General features: G+C 38.7%; 1 protein-coding gene across 4 annotated transcripts in view; it reads right to left on the bottom strand.

Moving 5' to 3' along the window:
- RBFOX1 (RNA binding fox-1 homolog 1) overlaps positions 1 to 19179 on the bottom strand; it is a 2643423-nt gene that overhangs the window by 1141717 nt on the left and 1482527 nt on the right. The window contains exon 1 of one of the 4 annotated variants that reach the window (XM_014574337.3): positions 1176 to 1226. The exons of the other annotated variants lie outside the window; for them this stretch is intronic. The gene's annotated coding sequence lies outside the window, so the exon portion shown is untranslated. Of the gene's footprint in view, positions 1 to 1175; positions 1227 to 19179 lie in introns of those variants that run through there. 4 annotated transcript variants of the gene reach the window in all.

Genomic DNA, 19179 nt, shown 5'->3' with positions numbered 1-19179 from the left:
AAACAATCCAAACATTTTCCTCTATGTGTATTTTTTCATATTTGTAATTACATATTACATATACAACTGTTTATACTGCACACTCATATAATAAATCCCATACCACAGTACAGTAAATCTATTTAAATGTACATTAACTGGCTATTTCTTAATATAGATTAATCTAAAATAGAATCCGTTAAAGTTGTTCTAATGGAATGTCTATCAAACAGCAATTTTCCTTTCACAGCACAGATTCTTTAATGTTTTGTTGAATTCCTATTAACAAATTAGACATCAGATGTGATGTGTTTTCATGTTATCACATTCTCTTCAATTGATTGTGGACAGTATGCAATTTTTATTCAGCACTGTTCACCTCTTACCATCGTCACAGAATAGAAGGACAAGCACACAGTTTGAGCAACATCTGGTAATTCTGATGAGATAGTGTCACTTAAACAAATAGACCTTATTTAATAAAATTTTACTTTGAATGACAAAAATTCCCCTTTGTATGCCTACAGAAATTGCGATATGTAGTTGGTGAAATGCTGATAAAAATAGCACACTGCCACAGACAAAGGATAATAATTGCCATAAATTGTGAAAGAAAGGAAGTATTTTAAACTAAATCATTGTTAGGCGAAAGAATTAAAATCCTTTGAATTTAGTAAAATTAAAGATTTTAGTGATAATTTCAAAGCCCTTAACAAGATGTTTCAATTCTCAGAAATATATAACTTGACTGTGAATTATGTGGCTCAGTTAAAAAAAAACACTTAGTTTCCATTTTTTTCCCTTCTCTTGTGGTTTCTGTAGAGCTCAGATATTTAATTAAAACAATTTCTACTCATCCGTTGCTTTAAAATGACTGAAAACAGCATGAAAGTTAACATATACTATCCACCTCAGTGTATACAGAAACAATACTCCCACAACTAAGCTAACACTGAAAAGAAAAACCCAACATACACACACACACTCACTTATGTTGCAGGTCTGACTTGCCAAGGCACACCTAAAATGAGTTCATTAGAATACTGATGTCCCAATATGTGCTGTACAAATATGAAATTTGTACAATAACTATACAAATGTACAATAACTATACAAATATGAAATTTAGAAGTAGAAAGGAATTCATCATAACCACAAGGCAAAAGAAGATTAAAGAAAAAAATGAGATGACTCACCAGCACAACCTCAATTCAGTCCACTGCAAAATGAAAGATTCACCATAATATCCCAAAATACGAGTCAACAGTGTGATGCTGTTGCAAAAAAAAAGCAAACATGATTCTGGGATGCATTAACAGAAGTGTTGTGAGCAAGATGCGAGAAGTCATTTTTTCACTCTACTCTGTGCTGATTAGGCCTCAACTGGAGTATTGTGTTCAGTTATGGGCACCATATTTCAAGAAACACTTGGAAAAATTGGAGAAGTTCCAGAGAAGAGCAGCAAGAATGATTAAAGGCTTAGAAAACATGATCTATGAGGGAAAACGGAAAGAAATGGGCTTGTTTAGTTTAGAAAAGAGAAGACTGAGAGGGGACATGATAGTGTTTTTCAAGTACCTAAATGAGCTATACAAGGAGGAGGGAGAAAAATCGTTCTCCATGGCCTCTGAGGATATGACAAGAAGCAATGGGCTTACAATGCAGCAAGGCAACTTTAGGGTGGACATTAGGAAATACTTCCTGTCAGGGTGGTTAAAAACGGAATAAATTGCCTAGGTATATTGTGCAATCTCCATTTCTGGAGATATTTAAGAGCAGGTTAGATAGACATCTATCAGGGATGGTCCAGATGGTGCTTGGTGCTGCCGTGAGGGCAGGGGTCTGGACTCTATGACCTCTCAAGGTCCCTTCCAGTTCTAGTGTTCTATGATTCTATGAAAATGCCCTCTCATCTTGATTTAAATACAACTATGTTAGTCCAGCAAACTGTCAGCCATTGCTATGTTTAAAACCCATTTATTCGTAAGTGTAGAGCAACTTTTCATCCTCTTCTTCCATGCTTTTGTCCATTTTAAAATACTGAATAGCCAATAATTTACATAAGTGCTACCTTTAAGCATGCATTTAAAATGCTTAGATTTATTGGTCTTTATTTCTGCTCCTCCCTCTTGGTGACAGCCACTCTTTCTGCTCCAATTCATAAGTTTATTCAGCCCTCTAAGACCTTCTCCATCTCTGCTCATTTTATTTTACCACTATTGCACTGAACCCAATTTGGGAGTTAGGCAGAACTGAAAGCCACATCACTTAACATGATTTTTGCACCTTGGGCCCATATCAAAGCATTACAGTTATACTGTAGAATTGGCTGGAAATATAAATAAATTATTCCCATGAAAAAGTTTAATTTTGCAGAAGGGACATTTTCTGACAGAAAAATCTCAACTAGCTCTGCTTACAACTTAACACTTTTATTCTATTCTGGATAAGGTACATCAACAGTGACTTGAAGTCTTCTTCAACTGAATGTTCTAAATCTGACTAGGGAATTTAAGGAGGCAACACAGCTCATTCGAAACATACAACAGAAGCCGTTACGTTTTCCATTTTATATGTTGTACTGGAAAATTTATCCAGCATTGCTTGCTCCTTAACTCACTTTTTTTTTCATTTAAATCATTGATCTGGGGTAGAGCTGGAGATGAGGGGGTCCAGTAGGAAGGCTGCCCCAGAAAAGTGTCCTTGTCCTCTCTCACTGCAGCAGCTTGGGGCCAAGTGAGAAGCACCTTTCCACGGCCGCCACAATGACAGTGGGCACAACCAGGAAAAGGGTGCATGTACCCTGGGGCAGGTCCAGGTTCATCTTCCCCTTCACTCTCCCGCCAGAGTGATGAATGCTGCAAACTGTGCACTTTTCCCTCATTCCCTGATGAAGGGGAGCAGCCAGTAATGTTCTGGTACGAACTGGGGCGAAGGAGGGAGCTTCAGCTCCTCCGCTGTCCCTAAAGGGTGCCTGGGAGGTGGGAAACTTGGGGCTGAGGCATCCCCTGCCAGCCTCTTTCACCTGACTGGTGATTTTGTCTCTTTTCTGTATGGTTTTATGAGAAGCAATCCCACTCCAGGCACATCTCATTTTTCTGGCATAACCAAACCAGGACCAGGTTTTACGTTATGATAAGAGGAAACTGTATACCAAATTGATGGTCTTAGCTCTTACTATTTACAAGAAGTTCTTGAACAAACAGACAGATGAACATACACACAGACAAACTCTCTCAAATATATACTAGATACAATTATTTAATAACAGAATCCATGTTGCATGTCATGATGTGTTTTTCCCTAATTGCTCTTAAAACAAGACTCTAACTCATTAGTAGTGCACTCTAACTGCTACTGCCTTGATAAAGAAAGCAACAATTGCACAGAACAGACTAACATCTCCTGAGAATATGTTACCTACACCCTGATTCCTGTTTAAGGTGCTATTTGGAGGCCCCCAATATTTTAACTCATTTTAAAAGATCTGACATTCTGTATTACTCTATATAAAGTAATTCCTTGCATCCTTAAGGATAGATTAAAGAACTATTTGGCTTTATTCATTATTCTTAGTCTCTTCTGCTGTTCTGTTCTTTACTGTAATCTGCTTTGATCTCGCATAATTTAAAGCATATTTCAAAAAAGGAATTTAGAAGGAATTATTTCTTGTTTAATATTGTCAGTATATATTAAATATGATGCTCATCAGCAAGAAAGATTATCAACACAGTGAACTTTGAAGCAAACTGAAACATTTTTAGAAAGGAGAAAAAAATTATTTCACTACTTTTGCCAAATTATTTTTTGGATCTGATGATTCCTTCTCGTGTTTTTTGTTTCGTTTGGTTTAAATATTGGATCTATTCAGTTTCTCCAAATTATCTGTGACAGATTGCACTGGGAGAAAAAAAATCATAAATTATGGATGGAGGTTGTAATCTTTCCTCAAAGAGAAGATGATATCTCTCCATCATTGACAGGCACATACCTAAGAAATCAAGTCTGTAGCACAGTCTTCAGCTGAGTATTATATATTTAAATACAAATTGACTGGTGCTTTGGCAGTGCAATAAATAACACTAGAGCAAATAAAATTTAAACATGCTTATAAATTATAGGAAATGTGGTCAAACAGTAACAGTGACTTTTCCTATTCATTAGGTAAGCAATTTAAACAACTTATTTTGTTCCTGTAAGAGCAATGCTTCAAAAATTATACCATTGTTAGTATTTAAAGAACCATTCTCTCGTCTGTTGTTCTGCCTATCAACTCTTAGTATTTTATATAACCACACATCACCCCTGTATCTGAAAGCCTCCCACACAAAATAAATAATGATACCCAAGTTCCTAATGGACTTCATGGATACTGTGACATTTCTCCATTTTTATTATCTCAATTTCATTTTAGCTTAAATCATGCTAACATATGTATTATAGTGAGATACTTTACATTCTTTAAAAACAACAAGTAGTCCTGTGGCACCTTAGGGACTAACAAAAATATATAGTGTCATGAACTTTCGTGGTAAAACCCACTTTATCAGATGAGTTGGAGCAGAAATAACAGAAACCAAGATATATATAACAACAAAAGAAATACTTGTCAATTGTAGGACTCGTGTTAATGAGGCTAATTAAGTGGTCTGGATGTGTCCCATTCATAGCTTTTGATGTGAAAATATGGATGTTAAAGGCAGGAAAAATTGCCAATTGCCAAAGCCTATTCTTTTTGTTTTTAAAATTACAGACTAACACGGCTACCCCTCTGAGACTTTACAATCTTGATTTTGCAGGGGGAGGGATAGCTCAGTGGTTTGAGCATTGGCCTGCTAAACCCACGGTTGTGAGTTCGATCCTTATGGAGGCCATTTGGGGCAAAAATTCATCAAGGATGGTACTTGGTCCTGCTGTGAAGGCAGGGGACTGGACTTGATGACCTTTCAAGGTCCCTTCCAGTTCTAGGAGATAGGCGATCTCCATTAATTTAAAAAAAAAAATACAGGTACTGAGACTAAGATGCTGCTAATCCATTAATCAAACAGTTTATTTATTAATAATGATTTAAAAAAATTAATTGAAGAAAAGAATTTGGTAAATGTTAATGGCTGTGGTATATTTAATCAGCTCATTTACAACATGCTGAGAAGCAGAAGTGACCGCTACAACAAAAGTTAAACAAGTTGAAATATGTGCACAACCATATGTTGAAGGAGAGACTTTCAAAGGCATTAAGGTCAGTTGAGTGTCCAAATCCCTTGAAAAATCAGTGAGAGAGAGGAAAGATGATGCAGTGGTCCAGTCTAGTTTAGAACGTGGGAAACTCAGTTCCTTGTTAAATCAAAGATATCCTGAAGGTTCTTAAGAGTCTTTCCACCCTGCATTTGCAAGTACTGTTGCATCTTGGGTGGGCATGCACAAGCTAGCTTCAATGTAGTTAGGTTGGCTAAAAATAACAATATGGGCTGGCAAGTAGCATCATTTTTCAAAATGAGTATGTACCCAGAATCCTAGATGGGCCTGTTTTTTCATGGTTGTTTTTAGCCACTGGATTAAAGTGAGTTCAAGTATGGCTACCCACATTGCAATCACACCGCCAACTGAAGGGCAGACATATTCATATGCCTCAATCTCCTTTCTGGACAATGGGGATAATACACTTCACAAAGATTTAGTGAGGACAAACGTGTTAGATTGTGAGTGATAACATGCTACAGTAATGGGGGCCTAAAAATTCTCAAGATCTGTAACTACCTTTGAATGTGAAAAAGAAGCTTTTGGCTTTTTTTTCTAAACCATAAAATCAAAGATATATACTGGAAACGAATATAACTCATTTAAATTTGAGTCATCTATAATCCTATACCTTTCTCTTCCAGGGTAGGGCATGCAATAAAGAAATAGTCCAGGGATTAATCACAGTCCTAGCTGTGTGAAACCTATGAATTAAACACTGTTTCTTTTGTGACCTAAAAGAAGTCAAGTTTTAAGTCCACAGTTTTGATATAAATATGTGAGATGATATCCAAGGCAAAAGAAATCAAACATGGCCAGGAAGGCCCCCTGCTTTTTAAGAGAAATGTGACTGGAAGCTTATTTTATCTCATCTTTTTTCTGCAGAAGGGTAGGAAGTTATATCAGAAAACTCCAGACCTTTCAAATCATTGATATTTTTGGAAACACGCCACCAATGAGTGTTTTTTTTCCTTTTCCCACTGCCCTTCTCTGCAAGATGACTTCTATGTTTGGCTTCTGTTGAGTCTCTTTTGGTTTCTGAAAAAGGGCACTTTGACACTATCTACAATTAATTTTAGTTATCTAATTACTAGATATTATGGCATCCCTGCACAATAATTCCTGACAAATTGATCATTTTCAGGAGTTAATGACCAGTTTGCTAGTTAATTGTCCTAATACTAAGGGGTGCGCATGGGGAGAGAAACAGTTTGCAAGAAAAATAATAGCTATTAAATACAGCAAGGTTTAGTTTGGAAGGTGCTACTGTGATTATAAATCCCAAATAATACTCTAATAGATGATTCCTGAAGAAAAAAAGTACTGTGGCTGGCCAGAAGTAGCCTTCCATATTAAGAACGAATTATGTGAGGAAAAGAATTATATACGTTACCAAAGAACATGCTTCACCAATTAGACTGGGGAGCACATCCTATTACATATATGGTATTAGATACATGGGAAAATAAAAATAATAAGAAGAATGAACATAGTATGCAGGTTGAATCAAAGTTATAGGTTAGAAGGAATCACCTAAGGGTCACTTTGTCTAATGCCTTCCCAAGATGCAGGAATTGTTGTACCAATGCCATCTAAAATAGATAGCTATCCATCTATGGCATTGCTGTATACAGCTTCAGGAACACATAAAAAACTTTCCAATGTTACCACTCTCTGCTGATGTCTCATTTCTAAATGGAAAACAACATGAGTGAGCAACAGAAGCAGTAAGGAATATTAGTCAGAAGAACTGACAAGAATGGGAAGGAGACTGGTCTCCAGAACAGAAATTTAAATTCCAAGCCTTGGCTCATTTATTGCTGCAAGAATATCTTAAGCCTAGGACAATCATCCATTTGGGGTCATAGCAAGTGGGTACTTTTTCATGCTGCTAGCTTAAAGGAAAGTAAAGATACCCCTCTTCCTCAGGTTGGGGGAGGGGGAAGGGACTGAAGCATGAGTCCTAACACCCTGGGTGGGGGCGGAGTTCTTGTTTCAGCTTCAGCTTTAAGTCCCAGTGAGTTTAATGGTGACCCTGCCATTAAAATGGGCTAGCAATCCAGTCTGGGGCCCTGACCAGTGTTCCCTCTAATTTGTCCTACCCCCTGAGTGGAATGATTTTGTTATGTGCCACGATATGGAGGGGCTGTGTGATGATATGGAGGGTTCTGGCTGGGGTGATGGCACTAGGGTGGGCTTCAGGATGAGCAGCTCAGGGCTGAAACAGAGGATTAGGGTACATGGGCTCTGGCTCGGGGTGCAGGCTCTGGGGTGTGGCTAAGGCAGAGGTTGGGGTGCAAGAGTGTGAGGGGGATCTGGGTCTGGGCCGGGGGGGGGGCTGAGGCTGAGTCTCTAAGTTGCCTTACACATGTTAGATCCTTTCCTCACAGACAGGAAATGTTCCAGCGCTGGTGAGGAGCTCCTAATTGTTTCCCTGGGCAAGGGTCTTCCCTGCTGGGGAATCTCTTCCAGTGGAGAGGAAAGCATCTGGCAGCATGATACCATACTGCTAAAATTAGCTGTGTAGGTAGAGCAGAGGCACAGCCTGGGAAAGAAGAGAGTATGTAGGGTATATACTTGTACACACTCACACCCATCTGGCTTGTCTTTACTCATTCTACACTGTGCCTCGTAGTCTACACTGCTATTTTCACACATCATGTGATACTCATCATGTCAGTATATGATCATGTACTCAGGAACTGTCAACAATCTTGGAGAGCCAGAAGGCATCACACACCCTGGCAGATTAAGAATCTCCTTTCACTGCTGTTAATTGTAATTATGCTTAGTACACTTTTTAAGAAGACACAGGGAAATGAAAGCACCCATGAGCCCCCATTGTCCTTTTATACCAGTGCTAACTTACAATGCTTTATGTCTTCAAAACAACGTTGCTCTGGTGATAGAAACCAGGTTACATATTAATTTAAAGGCAACACAGGAGAGAAATGGGGGATCATAATAAGAATATTTTAAAATTTCTAAAGTCTATTAAACAATTGGGGGTGGGTGGAGGTAGTTGATTTTGTTTTTAAATGGGAAGGAAATGCAGGGAGGTCTCGAAAAGCCATTAATCCATATCAGCTAATTTAGAAGTGTGAGGTTTTTCCTGAGGATTTTCTAAACCGAAGGCAAGTGAAGTTAATCCCAGATTCCCCCAGTGTTAAATTCACATTTCAGAAACATGAGACTTATCTACACAAGAAATTTGGATCTGCATAACTAGAAAGGAGCTACAGGTTTGCTTATCAGTTCTACCAAATACCACATGAATTTATTCCACAGTTTTCTACCAGCCAATAACCACCAAAAGTGAGGTATAAACTTTTAACCTAGTATCTACACAACCTGCATAGCATAGTAAACAGGGCCAGATGAATTTGCTGTGAGAGACAGCCGACATTTCACTTAACTTCTCTATAAGAGGGGTCATGACCCTAAACTTTCATCTTAAAGTGCTTTGAAATATCTGGAAGAAATGTGGCACATAACTGAAAAAGATTATTATAACCCAGTTTTACAGCAACTGGCTCTAGATGCAAAAGCTAGTTTATAGTTTCAGTGTCTAGTCAATCCTTAATCTTTCAGAGCAGATAGAAAATGGGGGATTTATTTAATGAGAACACTTATACATTAGGAAGTGAACCGAATAACTCCAATAAATAGGGCTATTTCAAACCATACATTATCTCATTGCTTGGGATAAAATTATCAGATACTCATTGCACTTTGGATTGGTCATTGATACCTCTGCAAAATGGGTGTAGAAAACTGTAGAAAGCTGAACATTTTCATTTCCTAGCATTTTTTATGCATTCATAGAGTTTTTAAAGCCCCCCTCAAAACTTGGCTTTGCTGTAGTGCTCACCAAAAACCTGACATAAGTTAAGTCACTTGTGTGCCAATAGACCCTGGTCATTAGTAGGTAGAAGTGAACTGAGGACCTCAGGAGCCAAATATGTGAGCCTCTCTTGCATGAGCTAACCACCACTTGGCTTTTAGCTAGGGCTGTAGAAGACTCATCAATCTCTAACAGAGTAGTTGCCATTAAGGAGACAAGAGTGTCACACAAAACTCGCATGAGTTAATACTGAGAGACATTGCCTAGCACGCTGAGCAATGACTCATTGTTTATTCGTACTGCCCCCCGCTCCCCTCCAGCTGTGGTATCTGTATGTAGTCTCTGGTCTTAAACTTAGATTGTAAGACCCTTGGGTAGGAACTGGTTTTTTGTTCTTGTTTCTGTAGCATTTAGCACAATGGGATTCATGACGAGGGCTGCTAGGTGCTATGGTTACAGTCATAAGTAGCAGCAGTAAGGCCAAAAGCCCTGACAAGCCACAGAATCTCACCAATTATTTTTTGCATCAAGCCCATGATGAAAAATCCACCACATGCACACTAAGTTGTTCTAGTGGTTAATTATGCTCTGTTAAAGCTGTGTTGCTTTTTCCTTGTCTGAATTTGTGGAGCTTCAGCTTTCAAGCTTTGGACTTGCAATGCCTTTTTCCACTAATTTAAGGATTATCTATTAGAATGCTCTTCCCTATGCATGTACTCATTAAATCACCTCTTAGAATCATAAATTCTAAGGTCAGAAGGGCCAATTATGATCTTCTAGTCTGACCTCCTATATAGCAAAGGCCATGGAACTTCCCCAGAATAATTCCTACAGCAGGCCTTTGGGGCCAACTTCCAATGCTTAGTTTTAAAATTGTCAGTGATAGAAAACCTTGATAAATGCTCCAGTGTTTAATTCTTTTCATCATTAAAAATAACACCTTATTTTCACTCTGAATTTATTTAGCTTCAATTTCCAGCCATTGGATCATGTTATACCTTTCTCTGCTATATTGAAGTGCTCACTATTAAACATTTGTTCTACCTGCAGGTACTTACAGACAGTAACCAAGTCACCCCTTAACCTTTTCTTCATTAAGCTAAACAGATGAAGTTCCTTCAATCTACCACTACAAGGCATATTTTAATCCTTTAATTATTCTTGTGACTCTTCTCTGAACTCTCTCCAACTTATCAACATTCTTCTTAAACACTGGCCACAGTTTTTTTCAGCAGCAATTGCACTAGTACCTAATACAGAGAAAAAGTAAATCTCTCTACTTCTCAAAATTCCCTGGTTTATGCATCCTAGGATTGTGTTAGCTCTTGGAACCACAGCTTCAACTGAGAGCTAATTATCTACTATGCCCTCCAAATCTTCAAAGTCACTGCTTCCCAGGATTGAGCACTCCCATCCTGTAAGTATAGTCTACATTCATTGATCCCAGATTTATAAATTTAGATATATTACAATACGTATTGTTTGTTTGTGCTCAGTCTATCAAGCTATGCAAATCACACAGAATCAATGGTCTGATGATTTTATGTTTTGTTCTTTGTCACTGATAAATGTATTAAGCAGAGGTATTAGGTAGATTATATCATTCCTGAAGGAGCATACTGGAAACAAACTTGCTCCATGAAGATTCCCCATTTTCAGTTTCATTTTGAGACCAATCATCCCCTTGAATGCTGTGTTTGCAAGGGAGGATTTGAAGAACAGATGGTATAATGGTGAGAACAAGAGCGACAAAAATGTGATTACAGGAAGTAGGGTGTGACAGTTAATAGAAGAAAGGAAACATGGAGAGGAACAACCAACACAGTTAAATGATGAGATGAAAGAAGCAGCCTTACCAAGAAAGGAGAAGAAAGAACAATAAGGACATATATGAGAAAAACAGAGAAAATAGTATGGTGATGGACAAGAAAGAGTTAGAAATGGGAGAGAAGTGGTAAATAAACTGCACAAGACAACAGAAAAGGGATGGACAGTCTTCTAGGACACTGAATTTTTATTTATACTCCTGTTTCATTATACTTCCCATGAAATTCTTGTAACAGAAAAGAGCATGATCACAACCTTTAGAAGTTAACAAAAGGACTCCCACTGATTTTACTGGACTTGTCATCTAATCCCAAATTTGGGAGCCCTTGGATTTTGAGAATCTGTCATTAGTAATGCAGGCCATTCTATACCACATAATTAAAAACATTGATAAGAAATTACATAAATTGAACCTCCTGGCAACATCTATGGTCCAACATTATTTTAGTTAGCTGGATGTCCATCTATCATGGGGGTGGCCAAGTTTCCCATGGTCTCATAAAGTTTGTTTACAGCCACCAGACCTGGCTCTCAGTGTTCTGTGCTGTTATTTAGCGCTAATTTACCTCTACATTTTTCTAAGAGCCCAGTAAAGCTGTGGAAGTGTTGGTAATGTTTTTAGACAATATTTACCTCCCATGATTTGGCAAATTCTCTGGTTCAGCACCATTTAGGGTCCAAGGGTGCCAGATTAGATAAGTTCAATGTGTAATTTATAGTTCTAAAATGAATGCAAAACTTTGAGGTTGATGTGAACCCAGAAGCCACCCATTATCCTTTTTTTGTTTAAATGTTTCTGATTGTGCAAAGACCTCACCAGAAACAGTTTGGCTCTGATTCTGCTGTGGTAGGAGAGAAATGGGCATCCAAAATTCTGTGGAATGATGCAATTCCCAGGGAGTGGAGGAAAGGCAGGATGAAGAATTGTTTCACAATTCATCAAACTGGCAGTGTTTAACACTCTTTCTCCTTAAATGAAGATTGAGTGAACTGTCTTAGGTTTGATTTTGGACTCCCTTCTTCATGTGACACCAGCTTAAATTTGAAAAAGCTGAAAAACTGCTGCCAAGTGACACATCTGGTGTTAGAATCATGCATTGGACAGTCCTAGCTAAACATCCCCATAGCTCGAATGGATCCTCAGACAGTCAGAGCTGCAGAGAGCTGGTGTAATTTCTCCTCCATCAAACTTGTACAATCATTCACATACCCATCTGGCTCTCCCTTTCCTTCCTCATTCCCTAATTGGTGTCCCAAGTAGTCTTGTCAGCCCTTGGCTCCTCCAAACTTCGCTGTTCTAAGATATTCAGGGAATAAGTTACTGGCTCCCTGCACCTGATCCCACAGGTCTGTATGACTCCAAGGGAGGAAATCAGTGACTATTTCTTGCTGTTGAGACAAGTGACGAACAGACACACAAAATCTAGCAGCTATGAAAACATGGCACTTAAATCCTAATGGCTTTTCAGCCACCATAGCTCTGTTGCAAATTTTCTCAAATATTTATGCATAGTTTTAATCTATTAGCCAGCTTGTCAATCATATAGCACTATTAAGTGAGGTTTCACTGGATTTGGAAAACAAGATGTCAGTATTTTGGCTGTCTCTGATGGCAGGTACACAACATGAATCATTTCAGGTGTTTAATCCTACTCAATATAGTTTGTGTCTCCTTAGAAATTAAGTTGTGTTTCCAGCAGTAGCTTATTATTAACTGAAATATTTTTATTTTTGCATGTTTTCAGGTTTCACTAATTTTTTGTTTACTTGCATTTTGTAAGCTATTATGATTACTGCCAAATTTCCCATCATTGCTAGTATTATTCTGACAGTTATAGCTTGAATACAGAGTAGTGGCCAAAATGACATATTTACCTTCAGACCTAATTAATCCATGCTGTTGCTGAGCCATATGTCTCTGTATAGGAAATGAGTGTGCTGTAACTGATCTCATAACAATAAGATATTTTATAGTTTGCTTGCCATCACAATCTAAATACATGTTTATTGGAACAGAACCAACAAAACAATAAAGACACGCCAAGGGAAAATGACAAATATAATGCAGAATAATTCAATAAATTAGACAGTATTTTAGCCTTTTTAAATATATCAAAACTCATGGAACTCTGCATTCTTAAAAGAAGGCAATGCAAATGCTTGGTGCTACAGAAGCAAAGTTACGATCTGTATGGCAATCTCTGTATTTTTTCCTATTCTAGTCCCTGTGTAGGGAATTCTGTCCCTGAATTGGCTCACAAGACCGTTATTTTTCATTAAAAAGCAACTTCTACTATAATGCCTAGTGATTCAACCAGATAACAAACAAAATTGTTCAGCCCTGCTGCATATATATTTGTATCTGTCATAGTGTTGCTATAAATTTGCAGTTCCACAATCTTTGCAGACTACTGTATCTCTTTCAGGAGTCTGCGTGTTTTGCAGGTTTTACTTAACTTAAAAACTATTTGCTTACAAATTTAGACAAAAAATACAAAATATAGTACACTGTTAAAAATGGTTTCTCATTTGTATATAATTATTAAATAAATAAACCATAATATAAATACAATACACATTTCAGTGTATAGTACGTGGCGTAGTATAAACAAGTCATTTTCTATATGAAATTTTAGTTTTTACCAACTTCACTAGTGCTTTTTATGTGGCCCCTTGTAAAGCTAGACAAGTATCTAGATGGGCTGAAATACCTCTGCATATACCTACTTGAGATCCACAGCTATAGACCATGTTCTTCATCCCTCAACTCCAGTTTAATAATTTGCTGTGTCACATGTAAAACTAGATTATGAGCTTCTGGGGGGCCAAGAACAATGTAAATTCCTAAGTGAAGTGTTGACTCCTTGATTTCAATGGGGTAGGATTTCTCCTGTGGAAATTTTAAGTCCTCTCTGTCTTAAGTGGATTTCTGAACCAGCAGGTGAATGCTACGGAATTATTTTGTGTACATACAACCTCTTCTCCTCCCTTCTCACCCTCTACTGCAGTGATTCCCAACCTTTTTCCCATGAAGGAACCCCTAAAATAATTTTTCATATCCTGAGGAACCCCTACCTATGAAAATACTTGCTTGGCCAGAAAAAGTTGACAGCGGGGAGTGCAATTACTGCTAAATTTTTTCAAGAACATTTATTTGTAAAGAGCTGTTATAGATGTGTGTGTGTGAGAGAGAGAGCTTACATTGTAAGAAAAAAATTGGAATATTCTTCCTGTCTTTTTTGTATTATCTAATCTTTTTTTTTCAAATGTCAAATATCCTCCCCCTCCTGCCTCATTCTCTTCTTCTCCCCCTCCTGCCTCTCACTTGCGGACCCAAATAGCCACTTGCTTCTGCGCGGCGGCCCGGCTGAGTTGCACAGAAGTCAGCCAAGCGCCAGGGCGGGAGGCGAAGGGCGTGACAGATGCTCAAGGCCCCGCCCAGCGTTATTTATTCCACGATTTCTCTTGGAACCCCTGATGATGGTCCGTGGAACTCCAGTTGGCAAACACTGTTCTACTGAAACCTACTCTCTTCTTGCAGTGCATGTGGAATTTTAGGGCTCCAAAACTGAAAATTACCAAATTAACAATAGCATTAATTCTGCAGACCCCCAAAAGCCAAAGTCCTTATACTTCAGATTTAACAAGACAGAATATAGGTGTCCAGCAGTACAGAAATAATTCAGTACCAAGTCCATTTGTAGCTTAAAAAGTGAGTTAAAAAAGGCTTCAAATTGATGTGTGAGCTAACAGGAAGCCACTGTAGAAAGCAAATCAGCAGGTAGCTAAAATTTCTTCTGCCCAGACCCAATAACAATTCTGTGTTAACTACAGGCATTGATCAGCAGCTAAGGTAGCTCTATGCAGTGAATATTGCAGTCAACCAATAGCAATATAGCAGAAATGCATACACATCACACTTACGCTTGAGATTTAATATGGAGTATTTCCCCTTGAACCCACTGGACTACATAATAGTTTCAGTACACCGTCTTCTCCTGCAGGTTATTTGCCACTATTTTCTGCCAAATCTAAGAACACTGTGCTCAAAAGGAGCAGAAGCCCAAAGTGCAGAATTCTGCCATTCCCTTCCATAGCATGATTTGAGGAGTAGTATGCCTCTACTTTAGTACATACACCCCTATGCTGCATACTGCAGTGTTACAAAATTTCCCTTTCTGATTTGAATTATTAATAGAGAGATCAAGTCCACCAGCTTCCAAAATTACTCTTTAATAATGTAGGGCTGTATCACAATTGAGGGAAGGTGAAGAAAAAAAGATACAAAGTTCACCTCATATAATTTCCTTATTGTGATCTCCCTCACGCCTCAAGAATTGAAGGGTCCATGGAAGGGATAGGGTAATAACTTTGCATATGATCTTGGTGTCTGTTCAAAATGGATCACAGAATCGCTAAGCTGTTCTCCAGCATCTTTGCGCTATCATCTAACATAGGGGTGGGGAACCTAAGGCCTGGCTTGCCTGGATCTGGCCCCCGAAGCTCGGGGCTCCCCCTTAGCAGTGGAGCACTCGTGCTCCAGCCCCCCTGCTCTGCCCTGCCATCCCCCTGTGGAGATGGAGCACACAAAATCTACTAACCTGGCTCTCCCTAAACACTAGCGTGTGAGGGGAATGTGAAAAGTATCTTTCTCCTCAGTCGGGGGCCACGTCAGTGATTTTTTGATTTGGGGGATTTTTTTGCTTCTCAGTTGTGTGTGATCCCTGACTGATTTTTCTGTGGGTCAGTAGCCCCAGACCCAAAAAAGGTTCCCCATCCCTAATCTAATGGATCTCTATCCTGTATGGATTCTTTACTTGCAAGTTTTCCATGCTTGCATCTGTATGGCAGCAACTGAAAAGGGGATCTAAGTGGAACACCAAAAGTTAGGCAGAATGCAAACCCTTCTGCTGGAAGGCCATCTTGAGTGCAGCCTTTGTTGAACCAGAAAGTCGAAATACAGGAAGAGTTGCCCTGGAATGTGACAGTCGCTATTCCGGAAAAGTGAATGACTTCAGTGATAAGGGAGCAGAGGTGTGTGCATACACACTTTACTGCAATCATTCAAACAAGGCCAGCTCGAGCCATTCATACACCCCGGGCAGCGGGCATGCGACGCATGTGAGGCTCCACCCCCGGGTGCACGGTGCATGCGCGGCCCCGCCCCCTGCCATGCTGCGCACCTTACAGCTGCACTCAGACATGTGGCGCCTGATGGCAGCTCTAAGGGACGCCGTGTGGACCCCAGCCCTGGTCGCACGGCGCCCCTTAAAGCTGCCATTAGACACCTCCCATAGGTTGGTGCCCCGGGCAGTTGCCCGGCTAGCCCCCCCCACCCCTTAATCCGGTCCTGCTTTCAAAACATTACAACTTTTAACTATATTATTACTACCTTTATACATTACTATAAAATACTGGAGTATGTATGAACAGAAATACCTAAAATTGATTAAAGAAGATTAGTATCTATAATTACTTCTTAAACATTTAAGAGAGACAAGGTTGGGTGAGCTAACATCTTTTATTGGACCAACTTCTCCTGGTGAAACAGACAAGCTTTTGAGCTACAAAGAGGTCTTCTTCAGATCTGGAAAAAATGGTATTTAAAGAACATCAGTCAGGAAGCTGAAACACTGAAAATCTTCCCCATCAGCAAACCACTGTGTTGGCTACTAGAAAGGTAAAATATTGATTTGACAACAATTTTGCTTACACAAAACTTTGACTGCAATGTGCATGAAAAATAACCTATAAGAAAAAAAAACTAATAGCTGTAATAACCAAGGCTAAATGCCGCTGGGAAGTTTGGCCCAGATTTGACCATACAGAGAGAAGAGTAATATAAAGTATATTTATTTCAGTTTACACTTTAGACAGTCACATAATTCTATCACCTGTTGTAGCATATTGTTTGTCTAAGTGGCTATTATGTAGCGTTTCTTGGTTCACTGTGCCCTATAAGCTACTAACCAAATCTCTCAATGTATTTTCAGTCTTCCAGCTTTAAATATTGTTTAATTTGGTATTTCTCAGTACCGTGACTGACCTTACGAATGACCTTGGATTGAATGTTGTGTATCACACTATCTGTTACTGTGGGGGTTTTCTTTATTATAGTGTTCAAGTACAATGTGTTTGATTTTCTGAAGCAACACTCAAATGGCTATATAGCACAAAGTGGCTTTCTGAAATAAAGCTTTACATTTTGTTCAGCCTTCAGTGAAAACATTAGTATTTTACATGTGTATTTTATCCTTCGTGAGAGCACTTTAAAGCCCTTTGAAACCAGTTAAGCAACCTTTGTAATTCCCTGTGAAATGGCTAAGATATACAAGTATTATTGCAGTCACCATGTATGGGGTGAAGCTCAGCAGATGTTTAATGGTACACAGACCAGCAAAGAAATCATATCCAACAAAACTCACAAAAGGCCATAATTTAAAGTTTGTGCATCCCCTTTTACTCAGTATGACTCAAAGGGATGAATGTCACCTTCCAAAATACCAGCATCACTTTCTGAAGTACCTGCACCCATACTATAAGTGAATATCTCCTATAAAATTACTGACCCCACTTTGCTGGGTTTTTAGCAAAGTATGACAGAATCACAACACAAGATGGTATGGTGACAGGAATTCTAGTATACAGTAAAAGCCCCTGAATTTGGATACTTCACTAAAAAGGCTTTCATCCCATTTCAGTAGAATTTCCAAATAAAATAAAATACACCAATAATAATGAGACAATTTGGAAGGCTGCTGCGGTATTCCTGTTATCAAAGCTGGCCCATACAATTTGGAAGGCTGCTGCGGTATTCCTGTTATCAAAGCTGGCCCATACAATTGACAGGAGGTCCCATTTGCCTTGTAAAAAGAACGGATCATACTCCAACTTAGCACTGGAAAATATGGGCAACTGGTAGATTGCCCAGTAAGGCAACTTACCACAAGTAATTGACATGGTAGAGAAAGCAGTGATGAAAAACTTTGCTTTTATGCACTTTCTGCATTGAAGACTCTCAAACAGAAAGAACCAGCATGGAAGGGGTGGGAGAACATCTGAACAACTCTACCACCTATAGCCCTTCCAATTGAATGGATTTTTTCTCCCTTAAGCAGGCCATTGTTATTGATTATCCTTAGGTTTAATTTGTTTACCTACCCATTCTCCCAGCTAAGTACATTTCTGCATTAAGAGGCAGACTTTACTGAGTTGAATCAGACTGTGTAGAAGGAGACGGGAGTCACCCCATGTGAGTAAGAGTGCTTCATCCTTAAGAAGAGTCAGCTGAACACCTATTCATTAGCTGGTGTGGAGGGGATATGGTTTTTTGCCCTATCTCCTTCCAATGCCTTTGGAATAGTTTGTGTCCCAGGAGGTGACAGCAAGGAAACATTTGGCATTTAAGGTCTGTGGTTTGAAGACAGGGAAGAAAGGGGAAGGTTCCTTTCACTTTCACTGACTTTGCAAACCCAAGAAAGGAGTAAGGACAATCTTATCCTAAGAGGGTTCTGTTGCAATGAAACTGTCTGAAAAAGTATGCAGCTGAGCAAAGTTAAATAACAAATGTAGAGGGTTTTTAAGTAACCGAGTCCCAGGATTGGTTGCAGTTTATGTACATGTATGTATTTTAAAGAGTTTAACTGCACTTGTCCTTTGAGCCCATTAATGAGGTGTCATTTTGCTGAAAAATGAGGTCATTTGTGATCACTAAAAGTCCAACTAAAAATGTATTACTAATCTGCTTTAACAATCAGCAAAAATGCAAAATATAAATGTTAAATAGTAATAACTACATAATAATATCCTTCACTTACATTTACTTCACAATACAAATAAAAAGATACAAATATCCCCAACTCTAGATATCCTGACAAGCATATGATCTACACAATAAAAGAGTAGCAAACAAAAAACGACCTCACAGAAAACAGCCACTCAGTTAAAAACATAATAATTGCTATCCCTTAATTACTCAAAACCCTTCAAATGTGCTTCTTAATGTTTAGTCCTCACCAAACCTCCACCTAGAAAAATATATTTTGCAGCAAAGGTTTAAATTCTATTCAGATAAACGAGTAGGGAAGCAGAGTGTATTCCAAAGGCAAGAACGCTTGCAGAAAATATTTTGCCATGAACTACCTCAGAATAGTTGGTATTAATATTTTGTCTAGGAAGAAACTAAAGTTTAAGTTTACTTCCCAGGGGCTTACTGCAAGAAAGTGACATCGTTAATTGCGCAAACGAGACCTCCTGACTCCAAAATGATCACATTGCTTCCCAACCCTTTT

Source organism: Pelodiscus sinensis, chromosome 16, assembly GCF_049634645.1.
Source record: "Pelodiscus sinensis isolate JC-2024 chromosome 16, ASM4963464v1, whole genome shotgun sequence".
Lineage (NCBI taxonomy): Eukaryota > Metazoa > Chordata > Testudines > Trionychidae > Pelodiscus > Pelodiscus sinensis.
The sequence above is the reverse complement of the archived record's forward strand: the minus strand, read 5'-3'. Positions and strand labels throughout refer to the sequence as shown.